General features: G+C 50.4%; 1 protein-coding gene across 1 annotated transcript in view; it reads right to left on the reverse strand.

Moving 5' to 3' along the window:
* Positions 1–854, reverse strand: part of CUNH3orf52 (chromosome unknown C3orf52 homolog) — a 33,491-nt gene that overhangs the window by 2,996 nt on the left and 29,641 nt on the right. The gene's annotated exons all lie outside the window — the stretch shown is intronic.

Here is an 854-nt window from a genome sequence, read left to right on the forward strand (position 1 = left end):
AAAAAAAAAAAAAAAAAAAAAAAAAAAAAACTCACTCCGTCCCTCTTGGTCCCTCCCAGGGCCCTTGGCCTCTCCCTGACACATCTTCCCTATCTCTCGATTTTCCCTCTGAGCTCATCCCCCATCTGGCTGCCTGACTGTGATGAGTCTCTCTTCTTCTTTCCTCACTTCCCAATTCTTCTCTGTGCACCCTACCCTTTGAGAGGGCAGTGACACTCACATTTTGAAATCATAAAATGGCTCAAATATGCTCAAATAATGCATATTTATGCTCTGGAAAGTGGAACATGGGGTCGCAGAAAACCCCACATTTTCTGAGCACGTCCACTCAGATGAAACGTCTGAGAGAAAGAGTGCAATTTCCAAAACAGCAGACTTTGTTCCAGTCGCAGCTGCCTTCCCAGCACTGAGCCCTGGGGAAACACCTGAGTCTCTCTGACAAGCTCAGGCTCTTCTCGCAGCTCTGCTCAGGCCTCACAGCAGCCTACCCTGCGCAGCCTATCTTGTGCTGCACGAACCTCACAGCCTCGGAATCCTCTTAAACCTTTCCCCAGAACTCTGCCCACCTCCCTGGCCTCTATTTGGAAACAGCCAGTAACAATTTTTGGAAGGGGCCTAAGAAAATCAAGACCAGGCTGGGCACGGTGGCTCAAGCCTGTAATGCCAGCACTTTGGGAGGCCGAGGCGGGTGGATCACGAGGTTAAGAGATAGAGACCATCCTGGTCAACATGGTGAAACCCCGTCTCTACTAAAAATACAAAAAATTAGCTGGGCATGGTGGCGCGTGCCTGTAGTCCCAGCTACTTGGGATGCTGAGGCAGGAGAATTGCCTGAACCCAGGAGGCGGAGGTTG

This window comes from Sapajus apella, unplaced genomic scaffold, assembly GCF_009761245.1.
Source record: "Sapajus apella isolate SASKATOON/1434 unplaced genomic scaffold, GSC_monkey_1.0 scaffold40, whole genome shotgun sequence".
Lineage (NCBI taxonomy): Eukaryota > Metazoa > Chordata > Mammalia > Primates > Cebidae > Sapajus > Sapajus apella.